We start from the raw sequence: 25,809 nt of genomic DNA, 5'->3' as shown, positions 1-25,809 counted from the left end.
TATGTGGTTGGTCAAAGGGAAATCGAGATTAGCCATGATGTCACCTTTGACGAAGATATGGCTCTTAGCAAAGTTGAAAATCTTCCTACTCAAAGATGATATAAAGAATCTGACACCAGGGAACCAAAGGAAAAGGAATATGAGATGATGCCTGATGTGGAAGAACCTATGGATCCTATTGATCCCCCTCCATAAGAGCCTTCTTCTTCTAGAAAGAGGCCTTAATGGCTTAGGGGGACACTTGATGATGCTGAAGGGCACGTTGCACCCAGGGGAACCTTTTGGTAAAGTAAGAAGCCAACCAGGTATCAAGGATACTTGACCATAATGATCACAATCATCCAAAATGAGCCTTCATCATTTGCAGAAGTTGTCAAGAATCAAGTATGGAAGGATGCTATGGCTGAGGAATATGAGTCCATCATGAAAAATGATGTCTGGGATGTGGTCCCCAGACCCTAGGACAAAGCAGTTGTCACTTCGAAATGGCTTTACAAGATAAAGCATGCAGTTGATGGAAGTGCAGAAAAGTATAAGGCTCGTTTTGTCGCTCATGGCTTCTCTCAAAAGGAAGGTATAGACTATGACAAGATATTTTCACCTGTTTCCCGATATACCACCATCCGCTCGATCATATCCCTTGCTGCTTCGCAAGGATGGAACCTACATCAGATGGATGTCAAGACCACGTTCTTGCATGGTTTGATCAAAGAGGAGGTCTATGTGGAGCAACTTGAAGGATTTGAGATTCATGATCGAGAATCTCATGTGTGCAGGTTGAATAAGGCCCTCTATGGGCTGATGCAAGCACCCCGAGCGTCGTACGAGAGGATCAATAGCTACTTGATGAAGCTGGGATTCACTAGGAGTGAAGCCGACCCTAACCTTTACTTTAAGGTTGAAGATGACAATCCTCTCATACTGGTTTTGTATGTTGACGACCTATTTCTAACAGGTGTAGGCCCTCTCATTCACAAATGTAAGAGGGAGTTGGCTTCTGAATTTGAGATGAAGGACCTAGGACTCATGCACTATTTCCTAGCACTAGAAATCTGGCAGAAGCCAGGGGAGATTTTCTTATCTCAAGGAAAATATGTGGTGAAGATATTGGAGAGATTCAGTATTGTGGACTGCAAGCCTGTGACTACCCGTTTTACGAAATGCTACCAAGTATCATCAACTCATCGGAGCATTGATGTTCTTCATGAACTCTCGTCCAGATATATGTTTTGCAGTCAACACGTTGAGTCAACATATGGTTGAGCCTCACCACTCACATTGGCTTGGTGCCAAGAATCTGTTGAGATATCTTCATGGCACAATCACTCATGGGTTGAGATACACTGCTGGAGATGTGAGACGACATGGATATACTGATGTTGATTGGGCAGGCAGTGTGGTGGATCAAAAGAGCACTTCTGGGTGTTTTTTCTCTTTGGGATATGCCTCGATATCCTGGATGAATAGGAAGCAGAAGTCGGTGGCTTTGAGCACTGCCGAGGCAGAGTACATTGCTGCTAGTATGGCCTTTTGTGAGGCGGTCTGGTTGTGAAAGCTCTTCAATGAGCAGTTTGGATTTGCATTGGATACCACCATGATCCTGTGTGACAACCAGAGCAGGATTCGTTTATCAGAGAATCCCGTCTTTCATGATCACTCCAAGCATATTGATATCAAGTACAACTGTATTAGGGATATGGTGCAGTGGGGAGCAATAAGGCTCCAACATATTGATACAGATGAACAGGTCGCCGACATTTTGACAAAGCCCCTAGGAAAGGTCAAATTCTTGACTTTCCAAGAACGACTTGGTTTCATTCAGAGGCCCTCTTATGAGGGTCGAGTATGATGTATTGAGCTCTGGGAGCTCCAGAGGGGTGTGGGGTACTTCTTGGAGTGACATGCAACCACAGGGCGACTCGCCATCCCCTAGTGGTGCACTATGTATAGGGTGAAAGATTCAACCTTCTGCTGTGACACCCGTGGCAACTGTAGGACAGGATGATTAGTTCTCATGTGGGCTAGGATGATTAGTTCTCCATGGTGACTATGGAACAGGATGATTATTTCTCCTGTGGGCCGGGATGATTAGTTCTCCTGTGGCGACTGTTGGACAGGATGATTCGTTCTCCTGTGGACAGGATGATTAGTTCTCCTGTCGAGGCATCCTACCCATGCAGTCTGGGACTCATGGGAAGTACCTCTCATCTTATCAATGAACACGGAAATGGGGTTTGGGACCATAGTAGTACTATCGATGGACAATTGTTGTATCTACCATACTCCCTATGCTAGGATGACCTCCATTGATCTGGGATCAGTGAGAGTGGTATGACACACTCTGAGACTAACTTCGGGTCAGTGGAGGATGGTATGATACATCCTTGATCATTTATTTTTCTTCATAGTTCGAGCAAAGCATAGTAGAGCATAGCAGAGCAAAGCAAGGCCAAGCAGTGCAGGGCAGTGCATTTGATGGCTGGGATAGTAACGACGGTCATATGGATTGCAAATGGAGTTCTCCCTAGTTAAGAGGGAGTGTTAAAATTGGAAACTAGGGCCAAACTCCATGTGGGTCACCTCATATATGGAAACTGATATTTTTCCTAGATTCCTCTTGTCAAGAGGTGTAGGATTGATCTAAAGATCATCCGATTCCGACAAGTATTTATGGAGATATGAATTTATTTGTATTTACTTGACAAATTGTCAAGGTCGGCCAGCAGTTAAATGTGTGGCACACATGCCCAGTGAATCATATAAATACAAGAGAGGTTGATTCATTTTCTCATCATCTCATCTCACTCATTCTTCTCTCTCTCCTTAGCTTTGGGTTATACAAGGAGCAGCTCACACGTGGGAAGAAGGAGGACGCATTAGGGCAAGGAGGACGCTGAAAGGAGGATGCAGAAGTTGTTGAAGGTCTCTTTGACCTGCGTTGACCAAGCATTGACTCATCAAGGGTGCGGTTTTGGTGTGGCTGCCTCTCCTAGGCAGGCCGCAGATTTTGGCACAAAAATCGAGGCAATCCATCCACATGTTTCACCAGCATTGATTGCCCTAGTTTTGGGCAACAGGTTGACTTCAATCAACAGAAATTTGACTATGTTTTTGGGTTGTTCAAGGGATGTTTCTTCAGGCTGTTCAAGGGCTAGTTGACCAGAATTTGACCAAGCATATTGGAGGTCAATTTCAACTCATTTACCAAGTTTGACTTTGCTGATCTAGGGTTTGCTGCTGCTGATATAAAATTACAGAATTCTAATTTTGTACTATTTCTCTCTGCTGAACTATTGAAGATAAAAGAATATTTGATCAAAGGGTTTTTCCACATTGGGGTTTGTCCCTGGCTAGCCGCCACATCTTGTGTCTCTTGTCTTGGCTTGTTTTTTTTTATCGTTTAATGTTCTATCTGCACTTTACTTAATGTAGATGTGATTGCTAATCTGTGGCTAATAAGAAGAAAAGAAGTAAACTGCTCTAAGCATAGAACATACCATAATTTAACAAGAAACCCTCGATCGAGCCCTTAATGTGGTTAAATAGAGGCTCAATTGAGCTATCATAATTATCTAAAAAAAAAAAGAAAAAAACTAAGTCTCTCAATAGTTATCGCAAATTATAAAATTTATTTATTCTACAAAAATATTTTTTTGTCAATCAAAACATTTAATTTATATTACCATAGGAAAACAAGTACATTCAGATGTTCATCAACTCTTCCTGCCTCATTCCAACTAGATTTATTGGCAAGGAGAATTGGAATATGAAGCAAAAAATTTAGCAATTGACATATTATTTCTGGAGGGGTGCAAAGTCGTACTAGCCAAAAAACTGACAAAATAAGCAAACAACATGTCAAAGCATATCAAGGTGGTGAACGCGGATGGTGCATGGTTGCAACAGCTAGTTGACCCTATTGCTCATGCATATGGAGGTGGATATTCCTAACTCCATTGATGGCAAGAGGAATCGCTGAGGTTCAGGCTAAACTCAGGGATGCTCAGGAGTTTTTGGGGACTCCTAGGATGAGCAAGAGAGAGCGGAGACAACCACAACAGTACACTGGCTACATGGTGTTGGTTAGTTAGTTGGTAGATAACGATCCTTCCAACTATCAAGAGGTTGCATAATAGTAGGTGCAACAGGATACCATGGTTGAGGAGTATTCCTCAATCATGCAAAATTATGTTTAGGAAGTTGTACCAAAACTGGAAGACAGGGCAGTGGTTGGATCATGCTGGATCTATAAGATCAAGCACAGTGCAAATGGTAGCATCAAGAAATACATAGCTAGGTTTGTGGCCAAGGGGTTCTCTCAGAATGAGGGAATATATTATGAGGAGACTTTTTCTCTTGTGGCTAAGTACACATATATACAAGTCGTGATCTCATTAGCAGCACAAATGGGATAGTAGATCCATCAGATGGGACAGTATATCCATCAGATGGATGTCAAGATGGCGTTCCTTAATGGTGAATTGGAGGAGCAAGTGTACATAGAAAAACTGGAGGGATTTGTGGCACACAACAGAGAGACCCAAATGTGCACATTAAAGAGAGCTTTGTACGAGCTCGAGCAGGCTCCCAGGGTGTGGTATGAGTGCATCGACAGATACTTGCAGGGTATGGACTTTGTGAAGAGTGAGGCAGACGTGAATCTCTACTACTTGGTGTTTGGGGGTGATATTTTCATTCTTGTCCTCTATGTGGACAACTTGTTCTTGACATGTTCACTGGGGTTCATTGAGGAGTGCAAGAGGGATCTTGATGTTGAGTTCAAGATGGAGGATTGGGGGCTCATGCACTATTTTCTAGGCATGGAAGTGTGGCAGACATATGGTGATATTTTCCTTGGTCAAGGGAAATAGTGCATAGAGATCCTGCGGAGATTCGAGATGGAGGATTGCACAACCATGTCTACTCCCATGATCACTAACTGGAGGAAGATAGATGCATCTAGGGAAAATGAAGTTGACCCCACCTTGCACAGGAAATTGATAGACTCTCTCATGTATCTTGTCAACACTAGGCCAGATATATCCTATGCAGTAAACTCTCTAAGTGAGTTCATGCTAGAGTTGAAGAGAGTGCATTAGACAACAGTAAAACATGTGCTGAGGTATTTGCATGGCATAGTCGAGTATGGGATCAGGTATGCTCGAGGTGATGTTGTCAAATTGGTGGGTTGTACTAATGCAGACTATGTAGGTAACACAGTGGATTGGAAAAGCACTTTAGGGTATTGATTTGCCTGGTAACAGGAGTTGTTTCTTGATATAACAAGAAGCAAAAGTTTGTGGCACTGGGTCCAGTTGAGGCAGAGTACATAGTAATGGGCATGGTTACATGCAAGGCCATTTGGTTTCAAAAGATGTTGGTCGCCTTGTTTGGTCAGAGGATAGAGATGACAATGACACACAGCGACAATCAAAGTTAAATGAGGTTGTCAAAGAATTTGGTGTTTCACAATAGGTCCAATCATATAGACATCAAATACCATTTCATCATGGATTTATACAGCACAGGATTGTCCAACTACATTATGTACCTACATATCAGCAGGTAGATGATATGTTGACAAAGGATTTGGGGAAGTCGAGGTCCATCTTCTTTAGAGATAAGTTGGGTGTTATGAAAAACACCTTCCCTGCTAAGAGGGAGTGTTAGTTGTTGTAGCTCGAACATATGTTCTAGTTCCAAATTGTGTCTATGAGGCTAGGGAACACATTTTCTCTAATACCCAGAAAAGGTTTCACAAGGAAAGGCCTTGATTATATTTAATTAAGTAGTTAATCAGTTACCCTAAGTTTAACTGAGGAAAATAAGATTTATTAATCAATATTAATTGGGGTAATTCGATTTTCCTCTAGAGACTTCTGAAAAAAGTCACTTGATGGGGTTAAGATGATCTTAACCATCAATTATGATTAGATTAGGGTCATTGATTTGTCAACAAAATATTATGAGGATATCAAAGGGAATTTGGAGAACTCAATTGAGACACAAAGTTGCAGTGAGAGCAAGGGCACAAAGGCAACATAAGGATACTAGCAGTGGGGTTTCAACAGAGAATTTAGGAGAATATTTTCAAAGGAGATTTTCCACGGAGATTTCCAATATTCTCAGAGTCAGAGAGAGGCTAAATTTATCTGCAGAAAGAGGGTTGAGAAAGAAGTGCAAATAGATAATTTATCCAATGCGAGTTGTTGGAGCAGTAATTCCATTTCCAGTTGCTAGAATAATTATCAGAGGAGGTGCGAGTAGCTTCAATGGACATAGGGAGGCAATATATTTGTCGGAATGCATTTCTTGGAGTATTTTCAGTTGCCAATGCAAGTTGTAGGATCTAGTGCGAGATGCGGGTAGAGGGTGAGAGTTTGTTGGAGGAGGTCATTGTAGAGGAAAATTTGTGTTTCTAGATCGATTTGTCAGTTGGACTAGTGGAGAAACTTACCAGAGCTTTACCAATGTCACGCAAGTAGTTGTATTTCTCAAATTTTTGAAGACTAATAATAATAAAAACCTCATTTGTTGAACTGGTTTTCCCTTCGTGGTTTTCCCAGAGACATTTATTCAAAAATATTGTTGTCGGTTTTCTCAGGGACATTTATTCAAAAATATTGGTGTCCATTATTTGTGTGTGCGCATATTTTCTCATTTCCCATGGTTATTTATTTTTTAGTGAAGTTGCATTTGTGTTTTTATTCAGTATTTGCCGCAAGTTAAGTGTAGAAGACAAGTAATCTAAATAAATAGGTGAATAATAACTTGTAATTTCAACAATATTTAGAATTTTTCACTATTAGCAACATAGACCCTCATGACCAGCTTGTTATCAACAACAAATTCCTTCAGCATAAACCAAAACCAATTCTATATAACAATCTAACAAACAATCCAAAGCAAAATGGTGAACAATAACCTTAATAATCCATGTGCAAAACAAACAACACAAACCTCTGATCATTTCTACGAGACAAACCTTCTCAGATATGCTCAACACAAGATTGTCATTTTGTTCATCCTGAGCAATTAGAATGCTTTAACAAACACTTCAACTAAATAGAATGGTAGTAGGATAGTTAATTTAAACCATAATAAGAAAAAATTTCCATAAAAAACAATCTTATATTTATACAAAAGTCATTGACCATCATGACTTGGGAGCCTCGATAAAGCAATGACAAGGGAATTTGTAGGAAGAGACTCTGACATTCGTTAAAGACTAACTGAAAATAGATGTGTATGTGGCGTATGTGCTCCAACTCCTAAACAAAATGGATGTCCAACTTCCCTGTTCCATTTTGGATGTAAACAATGGTGGATGTACAACATGTATATAGGAATTACAATGAAACAGTAAAAACGATGTAAAGACACCCTATGCATACATCCACCCATCGCAAGATACACATTGAGTATATATCGAATAATGATAAAATGATGTGTACACCTTGTTTCCTCAAACTTTTCACACAACCTCATCAAATCAAATAACAACATTAAATAATGCACATACTTCCATTCCTATGTGCCACATAGAATGGATGGATGTATACACACACCAAATCTTGATATAAATAACATTTACACCTTGTTTCTATGAACTCCTCACACAACCTTATCGAATCAGACAACAATATTGCAATATTCTCAAACACTGACAAATCTTACACTAATTATGTACTCAAATTCCCAATACAAATACCTTATAAGATTTACAATATTGTTTATCATGTCACTGTATTGCTACGAAAAATACATTCGAAAGGCCCTCTCAACACAAAGCTAACATTGACAAAAATAGAGCTTACAAAGATCATTACCAAGTACTAAGATAGCATTCCTTCCATGTAAGATCTGTCATCTGCAAATCGCCATTACACAAGATTGAGCAGACCAGAACAGATCTTGATTCAATGCCAAAACAGAGACACACTTAGACACGTCCTCATCGCACCAAAACAAATTGACCATCATGAGATTGATGTTATGCCCAGATCGATTTCATCCATTCAGGTCGGCTCACCAAGCATCAGACCTTGCACATTTCCAAAGAAATTGATGCCTCAAGTGCCAACCGAAATTTGTTTATATAGCCTTTGATCCACTTAGACCAAATAAACCAATCTGTTAATACCATGGGAAAACCGATGGAAAATTTGATGGAAATCAAACCAACGTAAACCAAGGGAGATCTACCATGGGCTAGAAAATCAAACATATTTTAAGCAATGGTTACTTGGGTCAACCAGTTAACTTCAAATGACTTCATGGTCTCCCATCCATCAAGATGCGTGCCACAACATATCAACAACACATTGTCTCCTTCTAAGACATCAATGACATCAATGGCTTGGTAATCAACCTCCCACAATACTAGGATTGACATCAATGCCAACAATAATGCCAACACCTTCTTTAATAGCATGACCATAGGTAAGGAGTATGAACTAGTACTAGGTTTTATATATCCAATGCCCTACATTGCCTGAATGATCTTTTCTATTTCATTATTTTGTGCAAAGGACACACATTAGGTGGTAGGATAGTGGGAATTAGTGGAATACCTTGGTCATGCTCCCCCCATGAAGGTGTTAACCCTTGGGGAATTTCAAATACCTATTGATGTTTAGAGAGGACCAGCGACAAATCAAGATAAATCTCATGTGGGGGGGTGTCTACTACTTGTATGTCATTGCTTGAGTGGATTTTCTTCAATAACTTGTCCATTATGACCAATTTTCTGTGAGGGGATGTCCACTACTTGTATGGCCATGAATTCTATAATAATACGTAAGTGTATTTTTTGAGTAACTTCTCAATGAAATTAGAGGCAATAATTATAGGGGAACCATATGTAATCCCTTCGAATGTATATTCATGCCCTTCCTTACTTATGCATAAATATTTGAAATATATGATGGTAGGACCCAAAATACATAGTCATTATGTCCTAAAAATAGTACATCACAACCAGCCATGGCAATAGAAAATATATGGGCTTTGAGATGATACTAACTTGTGGAGTTTTGCAGTTTCACATCAATCACCACATTTCATTACACAACCATTCACAATATTAATTTGAAAATTAGGTATAAGACAAACATAACAAATGGTTTCCACAACCACTCTTCTATGAATAAAATTGTGGGTATTGTTGTTGTAAATCAATATAATCACTTTGTGATGCTTGATATACCTAATCAACTTCAATGTTTGGGGCATAGAGAAACTAAATAAAGCATGGAGGAAAATTTGGGGTTCTTCACAAGGAGTTTGCAAAGTGTTTTCCTCATCCATTAGAGGGGTAGCATCATCCAAATTGAGTTCACGAGCACCTTTAGAGGATGTGTCCTCTGAGTGTTCTTGTAGGGTAGTTGCATAAGGATAATGAGGTGATTTGTGAAAAAATGTCTCTTGGTTTTGGCCTTGATCACCATCTCAAATTTATCTCTATCATAAGCTTCCAACCATGTTTTTGGGCACTACATCATCATCTCTACGCTAATTGCTTCCATGAGACCACCGATGAAACATTCTTTAGAAAATAAATTAGATAGGCCCTCTGTGTGTATTGTTAATTGTTGTAAGGAAGAAATATAATCAATAACTATGATATTTTGGTGTAACGTTCTCATGTGTCCCAAATAGTAAGTGTCACATTCAAAAAAAGCATAAAGGACTTGCACAAACCAGGCCCGTTGTAACACCCTCCTCCCACATTTACCCAAGCTAACTGGTCCACTGGGGTAAACATGTGATGAGAGGCTACTATGATGTGATTCAACTCCCCAAGTACAATTAAGGAAGTGGAACTGACAAAACACAACCAAATTGACCTTCCCCAGGAGCTACAAACCCTTCAGGAGGTAACCAACCCTTCCAGGTGCTTAACCCCTGAGACAAATTAACTTTTTACTGTCCTAGAGCCTTAGTTGCTCCCATGACAAGGCATGCATGTGACCAAAGCCTTCCAATCGCTCCCACAGCAAGGCATGCTAGCGACTGTGGACTTTGTGCCACTTTTTAAGGTTCATGACTCAGGCCACTGCCCAGAACTTCATGAAACTTTCAGGAATGATAAATGGCACTGAAACAAAGGTACTATTGCAAACACTTAACCAATGACTTGATCAAAATCCTACTAGCCACGACAAGAATTCGGTTAAACATGTCGCAAATATGCAATCTACAGGTCATAACAACATATCTGAGCATAGGGGTCTCATACTTATCTGAGATGCGTAAAGAAGCATTGTTTCCATATCACAATAACTACATTATCATCTATTAGGTCATGTATTCAATGTACATTAATTTGAAAATCAAAACATGATGAGATCCATACATCAAGTTTGTCATAAAACATAATCATAACCAACATATAACCAACAAAAATAACAAGGATATAACAGTTATAAAATCCACATATAAGCCAATAAATTTACACATGAAATACCAAAGAGAATAAGCTATTATTAATGAATGCAAAATCCAACCAGGTTTGGGACTTCCACGAACCACCCGACCATAGATTGGTTGAACCAAAACTTTCTTTCAGCCAATCACCCCCGTGTCATATTCCAAGCATGAATGTGGGACTCAAAAGCAAACTAAACCAGGTTTCCAAAAGCTTTATAGTAATCTCCATTGGATCACTAGGCCCTAAACAAGCATGGATGCCACCAAATTTCTCCACCTACACCGTGGAATTTGTTTGCCTCCTAGTCTCTAGGCTTTACTGTATATCCCACCTTACAACAGTTAAGGATTTCTAAGCCTAATCAAGACTTCGCCCTCCAGGTTTTACCGTATATCCCGCCATTCATCGGTTAAGGATTCTTAGGCTTGATCGAGGGCACACGCCTATAGGCTTTACCATATATCCCACCATTCATTGGTTGAGGATTCCTGGGCCCATCAAAGCACACAAAATCTTACTTTACCACAATCCCACCTTCTTCGGTCCATGGATTCCTAGGCCTTGTGTTGTTTCTTTCAGAGACCACCTCACTCAGTTTCGAAACCATCTGGAAATCCATCTCAACCAAATACAAGAGAACTTATCACACCATAACTATCCATAAATGGTAAGGAAAGGTTGAAAATCACTGTCACACCTGGCAAAACCCATGCCAATGACATCAAGAGAACCAAATACACACATGCATGTACCATGCATGCCAAATCTAGTAAAGAAATCACACATGCAAATTGATACTTGCAAATGATCCTGCTATAGCTGTTAGATGTTGCTCCTCCTTGCTTGGTCTTTGTTTTCCTTTGCCTTCTTTGTCCTTCCTTTGATTTTTTTGATTCAATGCTAGAGTGCTCCAGGTGTCTAAGAGTGTGAGAGAGAGAGAATAGAGAGAGGGCTCCAAAATTAAACTAACAAAAGGTACCAGCTGATCCTCAGAATCCTTTTTATTAATGAGGCCTCTAATTTCTTCATTTTCCATTATTTTCCTGTATTTTCCTCCTCACATGCACCCTGTGACTTTTCACCTTCCTTTTCTCCTAATTTCCATTATTTTCATAAATAAATTGTCAATTAATGTTTCAGGTCTTTCCAAAGCCTTTGCCATTGTCTTTACCAATTTCCCTTAGCCATAATAAAACAAATGAACACCCACACTAGGATGTTTTTCCCAACACTCAGCTTGGAATACATGTCCCATGACCTTGGTTATTTATTTTGCCTTTATTAACTTTATGACATAGAATTTTGACCAGGGTTGTTACAGAACCCTCGCCCTTGGGGGAACACCTTCCTTGATGTTCAATGAAACCTACAACCAACAAGATTGTTGAAAGCACAATATACTGCCCATGGATCTTTATAACTTAGCTCGATCAGTATTTACAATTATCTACTTGCTGAGAAGCAAACCAACATGAAAAACATAACAACATGACAATCATGACGACATGACACACATACCGCTTATTGGAGCTTTATAACACATCTCATGACGATATTTACATCCGTATACATATGCACATATACCAAAAAATCACACCAAAACATATACCAAAAACATTCTCTCAACCAAAGAATAAAGAAGGATACATAGCCCGCATTTGATCTGCCATCTCCCATGTAGCTTTATCGGGCCCAAAGTGTTTCCCCTGCACTTTAACCTATTCGATTGCTCGGTTCTAGAGCATGAGCATCTTTTCTTGCAATATGCACTGAGGCTCCGACTGGAATTCTCGATCTAGCTCCACTTGCAATAAAGACCAATTAATCACATGATCAACATCTTTAACATGCTTCTTAAGAAATGACACATGGAAAACAACATGGAATTTCACTGTTAGAGGCAGTGCAAGTCGATAGGCTACTGGTCCAATCCTTTCAAGAATCTTAAAAGGTCCAAAAAATCGAGGTGTCAGCTTTGCACATGATCCAATCCTCAAGGAGCTCTTCTTCGGCTTGATGCGCAAATATACCTATTCCCCAACCTGAAACTCAAACATCATGTTTATATCTGCATAAATTTTTTGTATGCCCTGTGTTGCCTTTAGATTCTTCTTGATCACCTGCATTTCTTGTTCCATCTCTGCCAGCATGTCTGATCCTATCAATACCCTATTCACTAGATCACTCCAACTGATGGGACTATTACAACTCCGCCCATAGAGTGCCTCAAATGGACTCATCCTCGGTGACCCCTGGTACCCATTGTTGTAAGCAAACTCAACTAACGTATGGTACTCCTCCCATCTCTTCTGCTGATACATCACATACATCCTCAACATGTCCTACAATATCATGTTGACCCTCTCTGTTTGTCCATCTATCTGCGGATGATAAGTTGTGTTGAAGGCCAACTCTGTCCCCAAATATGCAAACAACTCCTTCCAAAACTTGGAAGTGAACTTAGCATCTTTATCTATCACAATATTCCTCGGTACACCATGCAACCTCACTACATCTCTAACAAAGACCTATGCTACAACATTAGTTGAATAAATAGACTTGACTGGAATGAAGTGTGCTACCTTTGTCAACTTGTCCACCACAACCATGATGGAATCATGTTGCCTAGATGTCCTCGGAAAACCTGTGATGAAATCCATGGAAATAACCTCACACTTCCACTCTAGATCGGAATTGGCTATAGTAGCCCACCCGGATGCTAACATTCTTCTTTCACCCGCTGACAGTCCAAACATCTAGCCACAAACTTTGCCACGTCCTTCTTCATATCGACCAATGACAAAACTTATTCATTGATGTTAATGTCTTCTAGTATCCTGAGTGACCTTAATATGGTTTTGCATGAAATTCTCACAAGATCTTCTTCTTGAGTTCATTGTTGTCTGGCACATAAATCTTGTCCCTAAATCTTATCAAACCATCTGCAATAAGACGATGTTCCACATTCTGACCACCTGTACCATGTTGTAACATGTGCATAAGTTCCATGTATCTGTCATCCTATTGCTCTGTCTGTAAAATCTGATCATGTAAGTTTGTCTCATAGGAGCTCATAGTTGATATATGATTTACCTGTATTCTCATGCTAAGAGCATCCGTAACCATGTTCTCCTTACCCTTGATGTACATGATCTCAAAGTCAAGCTCACTAATTGTGGCCAACCATCTAGCTTGCCTGAAATTTAGATTCGGTTGGTCAAACAAGTATCTCAATCCATTGTGATCGCTCATCAATATAAACCTTCTGCTAAGAAGATAGTGTTTCTACATCTTCAATGCATGGATGATCGCTTCCAACTCGATTATGTGTTGGATAATTTTGCTCATGCTCATTTAGTTTTCATGACTCATAGCATACTACCTGTCATTTTTGCATAAGGACTCCACCTAGTCTACTCTTGCAAGTGTCTGTACACACCAAAAACTGTTTGTCTAAATCTGTAATCTTTAACATTGGAGCATTTGTCAACAACTTCTTCAATTGCTCAAAACTGATTGCACATTCCTTCGTCCATTCAAATTTCTTACCTTGCCTCTACAGTGATGTAATAGGATATGCAATGCAAGAGAAGTTCATGCTGAACCTCTTATAATAACCTGCTAGCCCCATAGATGATCTTACCTCATCCACATTTCTAGGAGCTACCCACTCCATGATAGCCCTTATATTCTCTAGATCCACTGTTATGCCTTCCTTGTAAACAACATGTGCCAAGTAATGTATGTTCGTCTGAAATAAACTGCATTTGCTAAGTTTGGCATACAACTGATGCTATCTCAACAATCTCAATATTGATTCTAAGTGTTTGACATGCTCTTCCTCATTTTTAGAATATATCAAAATGTCATCAATGAATACAATAACAAATTTGTCTAGATAAGTACACAATACACCATTTATCAAGCACCTAAACATAGCTAGAGCATTAGTCAAACCAAATGGAACTAAAACAAACTCCTAATACCCATAACTGGTCTGGAAAGTTGTCTTGTAAATGTCCTCTTCCTTGATGTGTACCTGATGATATCTTGATCTCAGATCAATCTTCGAGAACATTGTTGCTCCCTTCAACTGAACAAACAAGTCATCAATCTTTGGCAATGGATCCCTGTTCTTGATGGTTACCTTGTTCAACTACCTGTAATCAATGCATATCCTAAGAGTACCATCATTCTTCTTCACAAACAACACTGGTGCACCCCAAGGTGATACACTTGGCCTAATGTATCCCTTGTCAAAAATTTCCTTCAACTATAACTCTAGCTCTATTAAATCTAGTGTGTTCATCATGTACGGTGCCTTTGATGCTAGTGCTACCCCTAGTACAAACTCAATGGAAAATTTCACTTCTCTGTGAGGAAACAACTCTAAAATATCTATTGGCAACACATCCCAAAACTACTGCAAGATTGGGTACCTGATCAATACCTCCGCATCCTCGACATCCTTACCTCTATCACTAGAAATATGTAATGTAAATAACACACAACCTTTTCTGCGACATCGCTTTGCCTACATAGTTGTCACCATTCTAATTGATGTTGTCTTCTTCTTACCCTGCATGATTCTCTGTTCTCCATTGTCATCCAAGCACTCAATGGCCTTGTCATAACAATCCACTAAATTGGTCCTGTGAAGATACAACTAGTCCATACCCAAAAGCATATTATATGATCCCAACGACAATACATTCAAATGCATTGAGATAGGCATACCATTCAATTCAAATGCACAAGCTCTTACCCATTGATACACTCTATTCTTTGTACATGTAGCTAACTGCACTAAACAGGATTCTGCATGCACTTTTTTATTCAAACCACACTTATCCACCAAGTCAGGACTAACATAATTATAATTAGATCTAGGGTCAATCAAAATGGAAACAACTTGATCACAAAGATTATCGTCCATCTCGATAATAGTTTCCTGGTGATTTGCCTGCTTGTTATCTGACACTGCATAAATTCGTGGAATGCTCTGCCCAACATCCCCAACTGTCTGTGCTTCCTGTGCATTGTAAATATGAGGCATACCACCCTAATTCTGCAGACAATCCATCTTAAGATGCTCCTTACCACACGTCCAACACTGCAACTGTCATGTACCATCACCTTTATTCTCCTGCCATCCATGTTGTGACCCATTAAACTTTTTGTAAGGTGTAACATTTTCTTTCTCACCTGCATCCTGAGGCCTTGTTCTTTTCACCTGCCATTTACCTTTAGCTTTGTCTTTCCCTTTCCAACCTTGCTGATATTTTGTCTTACGCTCTGAGTGCTCATAACAGTGCTTCAATTTCTCAATGACTTCTTCAAGTGACTGAGACTCATCATACTCAATATGATCTCTAAATGCTAATGGCAATCCACTGACAAATCTACGAACTTTGGCCCTCTCACCCTTAAGACATGGTATATACCTCAATAGCTCCAAGAACTTAGTCATATACTTCTCATCTGTCATCGACCCCATCTTTAGGTCATAAAATTCCTTGGCTTTATTATCGTAGTACCTCTCTGACAAATACTTCATCCTGAAAAGTCTTTTGAGTTCATGCCAACTCAATCCCTCTGTCTTGATATCTCTAACCCGCTTCATGTCTTCCCACTAGATCTCTACTTTCCCTTTGAGGCTGAAGATAACTATTTTGGCCTTTATATCCTCTGTATACTCATGCAACTCAAAGAGTTTCTTCATCCCAAGTAGCCATGTTTCTGCATCCTCCGACTTCTTCAAATCTCCATCAGAGGTAGGTGGTTTTGCTTTCTTGAAATCATCTGGAAAATATCCTCTGTCACTCCTCTTGTAAGGATGACAACGATGACGGTCATAGTGTTTATCATACCAGAACTAGAATAGAACGTGTGTTTGTCACCTCTCCTATCCGCAGTATCCAAGAGTTTGTCATCTCTGATTGTGTCATCTCTATCTGACTTGTGTCCACCATGTGATCTACTGCAATATTTCCCATTTGTCCTGTCTGTTTGCCCATGGTTGATCCGAAGCGATCCTTGTCTCTGCAATTCTAACAAACTCTGAAGGATTATTGCATTTACTTTTGTTCGTTTCTCCTGTGTCTGCATGATTTTGTCATTATTTTCCTTGCAATTTCTTATTTCTTCTTTCAAACTTCTCAATGTGTCTGCTAAATCAGAAGAGTGCCAAACACCACGCTTCTCATCTGATCCATAGGGAGGGTCTTGTGAATTGTAGTCTACCATCTTACTAGTCATCTTTGATCTATTTCCTGCAATTACACCATGTCAGCTAAAACCAAAACATAACATAATCAACATACCTCAGTATAATTCAGGGGAGTATATCTCATTTGCAAGATCAACCAGATTAGCATGATGTATAATCATAATCACATCAACATATAACATCAGTTTAACCACTATTCAGTTATCAATGCATGATCATACCAACCACATACCATGAACTCATGCATGACAACTACAACCATATCAATGTATGCATAACAATATATAAGCACTAACATGCATAACCAATGCATGACCGACATACACTCATGATAACCACATCTAATGACAACACCATCAACTTTCACATGGCGACACAAATGCAACCATGACCAACACCATGCATACAAAATAAGCACTCAGACCACAAGCATGAAGAATACATATGCAATCGATATATATGCATGTCCAACACACCGCTGATCCAGTCCAAGAGGTGAACCATGCTCTTATACCACTTTGTAACACCCTCCTCCCACATTTACCCAAGCTAGTTGGTCCACTGGGGTAAACATGTGACAAGAGGCTACTATAATGTGATTCAACTCCCCAAGTATAGTTAAGGAAGTGGAATTGACAAAACACAACCAAATTGATCTTCCCTAAGAGCTACAGATGCTTCAGGAGGTAACCAACCCTTCTAGGCGCTTAACCCGTGAGACAACTTATCTTTTTACTGTCCTAGAGACTTAGCGGCTTCCATGAAAAAGAATGCATGTGACCATAGCCTTCTAGTTGCTCGAAAACAAGGCATGCCAACGACAGTGGACTTTTCCAGACAGTTTTAAGCCAGCGACCCCAGATTTTATGCCACTTTTTTAGGGCCATGACTCAGGCCACTGCCTAGAACTTCATGAAACTTTCAGGAATGATAAATGACACTGAAACAAAGGTATTAATGCAAAAACTTGATCAATGACTTGACCGGACCCCTACTAGTGATGACAAACATTTCGTTAAAAATGTCACAAATATGCAATCTATGGTTCATAACAACAAATTTGGGCATAGAGTTCTCATACTTATCTGAGATTCGTAAAGAAGAATTGTTGCCATATCACAATAGTTACATTATCATCTATTAGGTCATGTATTCATTGTACATTCATTTGCAAATCAAAACATGATGAGATTCATACATCCAGTGTGCCATAAAACATACTCATAACCAACATATAACCAACAGAAATAGCAAGGATATAACAACCATAAAATCCACATATAAGCCAGTACATTTAAATGTGAAATACCAAGGAGAAGAAGTTATTATTAATGAATGCAAAAAGAAACCAGGTTTGGGACTTCCACGAACCACCCAACCATATATTTCTTTAACCAAACCTTTCTTTCAATCAATCACCCCCGTGCCATATTCCAAGCATGAATGTGGGACTCAAAACCAAACCAAACCAGGTTTCCTCAGGCTTTACCATAGTCCCCATTGGATCACTAGGCCCTAAACAAGCATGGATGCCACCAGATTTCTCCACCTACACCGCAAGGAATTTGTTTGCCTCATAATCTCTAGGCTTTACCGTATATCTCGCCATACAACGATCGAGGATTCATAGGCCTAGACTCCACCCTCCAGGATTTACCGTATATCTCGCCATTCACCAGTCAAAGATTCCTAGGCCTAATCGAGGGCACACACCTTTAGGCTTTATCGTATATTCTGCCATTCATCGGTCGAGGATTCCTGGGCCCACCAAGGCACACAAAATCTAACTTTACCGCAATCCCACCTTCTATGGTCCAGGGATTCCTAGGCCTTGTGTTATTTCTTGTAGAGACCACTTCGCTCAGTTTCGAAACCATCTGGCAATCTAGCTCAACCAAATACAAGAGAACCCATCATATCATGGTTATCCAGAAATGCCAAGGTAAGGCTGAAAATCACTGTCACACTTGGAAAAACTCATTTATTTTGCCTTGCCTTGACCTTGGTTATTTGTTTTTCCTTGATTAACTTTATTACATAGAATTTTGACCAGGGTTGTTACACCCAAGCAACGTAGCCTCCATAAACTTTCTTATATTATTGCCACCACTGCCAACATTCTAAATCCAAATATAAAACCTCCACTTCTAGTTTCTATAGGTCATCAATAATGCCATGGAGAAAGAAATGGTATCACCTCAGAGGAGTGAAAGAATCAAATGTGTTCATGTCAACCTTCAAAAAGTAGCACCAAGAATTGTGATCATGAAAGTATTGACATGAGTCTACAAAGAGCATTTGAGTCACCTACACTTTACTCTTTGGGGATTCCTCCTTGGTGGGATCAATGTTTGGATCTAGAATATTGATACCCAAGTGGGCACTTAACAACTCCAACACCTAGCCTTGTATGCTCATAGTGGTGGTCATACCTCTGAGTAAAAACTTAATGCTAAAGACCTTGGCTTGAAGAGGTTAGCTCTAAGTAGATGGGACCTAGTTTTGGTTCTTTTTGTTTGCTATGTTGTAAGTCTAGACTATAGGACCACCTAAGATTTTGTGGAAGTGTTATTCCCCACTTATCGCATTGTGATCTGTGGCTTGAAAGGAAGTTATTTAGATATACCGTGAATAACACACAAAAGAAGTATTCGAGAGGTAGACCCAAGTGATCAACACAACATAAGGAATCTTTTTAGATAGGTCTCTCACAATAGTGCCAACAAAATCCAAACCATTTTTATTAACACTAGTAGGATTATTACTCGTAGAATATTATTGTGCTAACAAGATTTCCAAATTCCTCCTATATGCAAAGATGTAGGAATTTTGGTTGACTAACGACAAAAGCTAGGGTTTGTAGGCTCCTAAAGGCAAAGGAGTGTCAAGTGTTATAGCTCTCTAATATACTGAAAGGTTTCTAACAATAGTACTTAAGTGAATCTTTCACAACACCAATTAAGAACGATAGACCATACTCTTAGCCATACTATTGATACTCAGGTATGAAAGGGTGATTTCTCAGAGTGTTGTTCTCGATGCACTATAACAATGAGACCAATTGCAATTTTGAGGCATGCTAGCTTCAAGCACACTGAAAGGGCTTCTTATTTACCCAAGGGTACTAGAAACTAGAGATGTGCTAACTTAGAGCTTTGATACCACTTGTAATGTTCCTTGATCCTTAAACTTGAAACACAAGCAAGTATACATAGAATATAAATACCCTTTATTATCTTAACCAAAAGAAGAAAAACAATGTTCACTTGCTTCTTAAGGTGAGATGACATTTTACTAAGCAAAGCTCCAAATACAACTACACATAACAAAACATTCCATAGCCTTCTATATTTTCAAATAGATTGTCCATAACAAATCCTTAATAGCTAGTGGGTACCAAATACTTTGTAAGCCTATTAAATAATTATGTCTTACCATTTAATAAACCTTATTTTAGAATAAGATTCTAGCAAAGCACTAATGCTTCCAAAAATCTAGGGACCACTGCTTCTACTTCCCACATCTTGAATTGTAACAATTATTTAAATATTCCTAGGCATCAATCAATGTATTTAAAAAAAATTACCCACAAACTACCAATTTTTATATATAAAGTTGATTACCAATTTCTATATACAAATTTGATTTTTTCATTTAGTTTATAGGTGTTTTAGAGCAAATAATACTAAAAGAAATTCTAGTGTTGATTTTCTGATTCAATTTTTTATTTAAAATATAAATTTAAATATAGACTTGATAACAAGTTTGACCCTAACCTATACTTATCTAAATTTGGAAAATAAATATACCCAATAAGAAATGTACGCAAGGATGATCTCATGCTGCATGTCCACCACGTTGGTTGGTATGAGTTTGTATTAGATTTTTATACACTTCATAACTAAATCGAATTTTATATATATATATATGAACTCCCAAACTTTCATATGACCCAAGTCAAATCAATTGCGGGTGAAATGTAGCTTTTCCGGGAATCTCAAGTACAGTTGCATGATACTGAAAATAAAACCGGAACAATTGGTAATAAACTTTCACAAATTTATCTGAATCACAGTCCAATTAACGTTTGATTGAAACTGTTTCAAGAAATTGAATTTATTTATATATATTTTAAATAACAAAAGATCACCATTTTATTTAATATTATATTTTCAAATTAAAAAATAAATAAAAATAAAATATAAAAATTAATAAATAAACAAACACCACAATTACTAAAAACATTATGAAATAACTAACTAACACATTTGTTAAGATTAATAATTATAAAAAACAAAATGGAGGAAACATTAGGAAATAACCGAACTAACACCCTTGTTATGATTAATGATTATTAAAATCAAAATGGAGAAGACATTGTGAAATAGCCCAACTATTAAAATTAATGATTATTAAAATGTGTTAAGATTAATGATTATTAAAATCAAAATGGAGAAGACTATAAAAATCAAAGTGGAGGAAACATTGTGAAATAGTCCAACTAACACACTTGTTAAGATTAATGATTATTAAAATCAAAATGGAGAAGACAATTTGAGTGAAAAAATTCAATGGTAAAAGGTAAAAAAAAAAAAAAGCAAGCATGAAGGTTGGGATTCACATAAAATTATATTTAGTAAGTTATAATTTATTTAGTTAAGTGTTTGTTGGGAATTTGGGAGTATTTATTTTGAAGCTTCACGGAAAAAAACAGAATATATCAAACAAAAAAAAGAAAAAAAACAGAATACATCAAGCAGAAATACTTGAAAAAGAAACAATCTGTGCAATAGACTAAAAATCGCTTAATAGACATTAAAAATAATTTATTTCTTTCTTCCCTCCACATCTTTGTACATAAAAAACAGATCTTTGTACATAAAAAAACAGCGGAACAGTCAGGCAAGCAATGAGAACTGTTTTCTTGGAGACTTAACCGTTGCTTGTAAAAGGATCCAAGGATCCTCTCATCTCTAACGAAAAACACTTATTTTACTTTTCAGAGAAGGGCATGCTTGCACGCTTAAATGTTACTTGTTCAACGATCTAATCTTCAATGAATCACAATGATTTTAATTTCCAAACTATTGTTTTCTTTGCTTCTAAACTCGTTTTCTCTGCAGCTAAATAATGAAACTCTCTGGTTCCAAATAATGAAACTCTCTGGTTCCATATTTCAGGGATTCTCCCGCATTTATGATGGAATGTTGCTGTTATATAACAAAGATGAGCTGTGGAACAATATGAATAAACTCTCCTGAGCTGAATAAGAAACCAGATGAGTAAACCATATTTCAAAGTGTTTTTGCATGATGAAACTCCCACCCCACAGCAGATCCTACCATGTTCGGTTAATGATATGTTTAATTAGATCCTAAGCTGAATAAGAAACCAGATGAGTAAACCATATTTCAAAGTGTTTTTGCTATTTATCCGAAGTATACAGATCACTTTCCAACTAGTTTTAGGGGATTATTTTCGGGCAATCACGGAATTTATATTGAAAATAGAACCTACTTTCGGACATTACAGATGCAGTACATTTAAGTACATCTATGGCAATGGCTAACGAATCTGCCATAGGACATTAAATGCTCGCTTAGCTGCATATTACTTAAATGGATAACATACCCTCGCTATTTTTTATTTATCAACTCACCTCGAGCATGTATTATTGAGTTAAGGAATATGCAACTAAACAAGCATTCGATGCCCTATGCCAGGTTCGTTAGCCATTGCCGTACATCTACAATCATAACAGATGCTACTAATATCCAGTCATAGAGAGGCTGATAACAGGAGACACGTATTATTAGAGGACAGACACATTGTCATAGAGAGGCTGATAACAGCAGACACGGATTATACCAGGAAACACAGATTGTCAAAAGTTTGTAGGTTGAGTGGTGGGTCGGAATCTTCCCCATTCAGTTTCACTTTCCCATCTAGTTCGAAGAAATATTTTCAGTCTACTCACTCTGTTTTGATTCTGCTGTTTTTTGAAAACATCTTGTAACTATATAATCAGATTACATCCTGAATTCCTCAATAACAGGAGTAGAAAGTGTTTTAATTGCCCAAAAAAACAGGACACACCGTCTGTAAATACATAGCCCCAAATATGCCCAGAATATACTAAAAACTCCGAAACCTGTAATAGTTAAAAAAACGCCCCGAAATATATAGCGCTAAAGCCAACGAGGCAAGGTGGGCATGATATTTTTTTCCCTAATTAAATGTCGACTGACGAAAACAAATTTATCACATAAGTATTTACAACTTTCAAGAACAGGGCACGATTGATCCCACCAGCTGGTAAAAAATCCGAATATGCAGTGCAGGGAATGATAATTACAACGTCAGATTGAACGCTGCGGGGATGGCAAAGAATGGTTACTAAGTCTCTCGATGGCAGTAATAATGGCATGAGAACCCAGCCGCCCATCTCCATTGGCCTTCATAGACAGATAAAGCTGGTGATGCTGTGCAGTCCCCGGCAGAGAAATCCCCATTTCCTCAGCGCCCTGCAAAGCCATTCCCAAATCTTTAACCATATAATCCGCAAAACCCCCAGGCGCAAAATCCCGGCCGATAACCCTCACCCCAAACAGGTCCATGACCTTCGACCCCGCCGCTCCCAGGGAAACAGCCGACAAGTACTCGGACACATCCAGCCCAGCTTTGTCAGCAAATAACAGGCCCTCGCTCAGACCTCCGAGGTTCGCCGCACCCGTTATCTGATTCGCTATCTTGCAGATCTGGCCTGAGCCCGGAGGCCCCAGATAAGTCGCTGATCCCATAGCCCTAAAGAGGGGGTCTAGCTTCGCCACAGTCTCCGCACGGCCCCCCGCCATGATAGCCAGAGTACCGTCCTTAGCTCCTTTGTCCCCGCCTGACACCGGCGCGTCCACGGATTCGCAGCCTTTACCTCGGGCTTCTTCAAAGATTTCCCTAGCAAGCGAGGGCAGGCTGCTGGTCATATCGACGAGTACAGTTCCACTCCCGGGGGCCACGCCCGAGAGTATACCCTTAGTTCCTAGGACAACCTCGCGGACATCAGAAGGGTTGCTGACCATAGTAAAGATAACGTCGCTCCGTTCGCCAACTGCCATGGGCGAATCCACCAAAACTGCTCCATTTTCACAAAGGCTTGTTACTTTGCTGGGCGTCCGGGCATATACCGTTATCTGGTAGCCGGCGGCCTGCACCCGCTCACACATTGCAAACCCCATCACGCCAGTTCCTACCCATCCCACCCTCGTATGCCCTGCCGTAAACTGTTCTTCTCCCATTCGTGCAGATCCACGGTTCGAATCTCAGCAACAAACAAACAAAATATCTTGAGTACAAACATAAACGCTTATCCTATCCTATCCAACCCAATCCAATTGGCAGGTTTATACCCATGGACTCAAAAACACGCACAAGCTTCTGCACAATGTCGTCAATGCATACTATGGTTCAGTAACTTTTTAAACATTCCACAGTTCGAATCTCAGCAACAAACAAACAAAATATCTTGAGTACAAACATAAACGCTTATCCAATCCAATTGGCAGGTTTATACCCATGGACTCAAAAACACGCACAAGCTTCTGCACAATGTCGTCAATGCATACTATGGTTTAGTAACTTTTTAAACATTCCGGTCTTACAGATACATGGAGAATCTAAAATTATAATTGATGATGTTTTAGGGAAGGTATCAATTAACAACCCTCTTCTATTAGGATGGATAAAGAGAATCGAGGTTTTTTTGGCAAATTCAAAATGGATACTTTATTAAGCATATAGACAGATCCCAAAACAAGTAAGCTGACAGATTATCAAAAGAAAGTTTGCTCCAAAAACTTGGCAAATGGCATATGGATATTTTCTGAGAAAACAACACCTACATCATGGAGGACCTTTTTCTCCTAGGTATATAGACTATATCTCCGCATTACTGAGCACTGGTTTTTGTCCCTGATGGATAACTTCTGCCTGGCAACTGGGCAAAATACAGTGTCCTCTGCGAGGTGGGATCAAGGTGGGAGATGTTGTTTTTACATTTTCAACAGGTTTTTTCCAGTGTTTCAGGTGGGCTGTACCAGGCTATCCCTGTTTTCTGGCTGCTTCACACAGCCACCTATATAGTTTTTTTCTCAAATGAAAGACCCTTTGTATTTTGTTTCCATTATGGAGATAGGTGGTATGTGATCCCTGCTTTATCTGCATGATGCTTTTCTGTTTATGTAATTGGCATTTGTTTCTGCTAGAATAATTGCACTTTTTGTAAATTTTCCCATAATATTAATATATATTATGTTTTTTTTACTTAAAAATATCGTCAGCCAACCATATTTGAAACCAACCTGGATCCATTTTCCTCCGTTAGGGTATATTGTTTCATAATTGAGCAAAAGGAATGGCATATTAAAGTGGAACATCAGGAATGGGATATTAAAGTAGAAAACACAAAGTAGAAGATCTTGCAGTGCCTATATTGCTCACATTGTCCATGAAAATTTCTTAGTCAGTACCGTTTCGGATTTGTAGCCGGACTATTGAGAGCACTCACTGGCTGCCTCTAAGTTAGAAGATCTCTCAGTTTTTTTGAAGGCTGCATTTGCTCAGGCTCTTCAAACTAAAAAGTACTATTTCATACCTATCTTCTTTCAATGGTATTAGCTAGAGCTGCTGCTTATTCTCTGGACAGTCCGTGAAAGGAGGAAAAAAAAAATCTCATCTCATATGAGAGCCACATGTATTTCTTTATTCAATAAAATAACTAAAAAAAATTGTATTTCATAAAATATATGTATTTCATATTAGTACATTTACTGCATGTCTAACAGAGATGCATAATAGAAGGATATTAGCTAAGTCTCTTGATTCGAAACACGTAGGATTCGAGATTCGTGGTGTTCGGACACGCTAACCCCCGAAACAGGACATGTTAGGACACGTTCTATATTATGTTATTAAATATATATATATAATATACATATATATTAAAAATTAGATATTATCATATTTCTTACACAAATTTTAATTAATGATACAAATTTATTGATTTCAAACATAGATCTTCATCTATAGGTATGAGCATGCATAGTACATACAAAATTCAAATAAATATCAGTGGTACTGGTTACATAAATGATAA

At 38.8% G+C, this 25,809-nt stretch overlaps 1 pseudogene; it reads right to left on the bottom strand.

The window, feature by feature from the left end:
- Positions 1–22,997: 22,997 nt before the first annotated feature.
- Positions 22,998–24,235, bottom strand: LOC149169873 (putative 3-hydroxyisobutyrate dehydrogenase-like 1, mitochondrial pseudogene; annotated as a pseudogene).
- Positions 24,236–25,809: the final 1,574 nt, after the last annotated feature.

The sequence above is a fragment of the Pinus tabuliformis genome, chromosome 4_2 (assembly GCF_031772625.1).
Source record: "Pinus tabuliformis cultivar Carrire ecotype Pingquan chromosome 4_2, CPIR1, whole genome shotgun sequence".
NCBI classification, from domain to species: domain Eukaryota; kingdom Viridiplantae; phylum Streptophyta; class Pinopsida; order Pinales; family Pinaceae; genus Pinus; species Pinus tabuliformis.
The sequence above is the reverse complement of the archived record's forward strand: the minus strand, read 5'-3'. Positions and strand labels throughout refer to the sequence as shown.